Source organism: Penaeus monodon, chromosome 28, assembly GCF_015228065.2.
Source record: "Penaeus monodon isolate SGIC_2016 chromosome 28, NSTDA_Pmon_1, whole genome shotgun sequence".
Lineage (NCBI taxonomy): Eukaryota > Metazoa > Arthropoda > Malacostraca > Decapoda > Penaeidae > Penaeus > Penaeus monodon.
This window is the reverse complement of record NC_051413.1, coordinates 19118101-19118345: the sequence shown is the minus strand read 5'-3', so window position 1 is coordinate 19118345 and position 245 is coordinate 19118101.

The following is a 245-nucleotide window of genomic DNA, read 5'->3' as shown; positions in this document are numbered from 1 at the left end:
GGTTAACAAAAGAAAGAAAAAAATATTGTAACTACTGAAACTTTAGGGGAAAGTGTGGGCCCGGGAGGGAAGGAAGGTTCCGTTTCCAGGGGTCAGTTTAGAGCTCATCTCTGACCTGAAATTTGCGTCAGCCAATCTAAGAAAATTTAGTTTGCATGAGCTGTGTGCTGTTGGTACCGTACACGATTGTAAGTTTTATTTGTGTACAGTATACGTCAGTCATGCAAATTCATACAATGCACGTC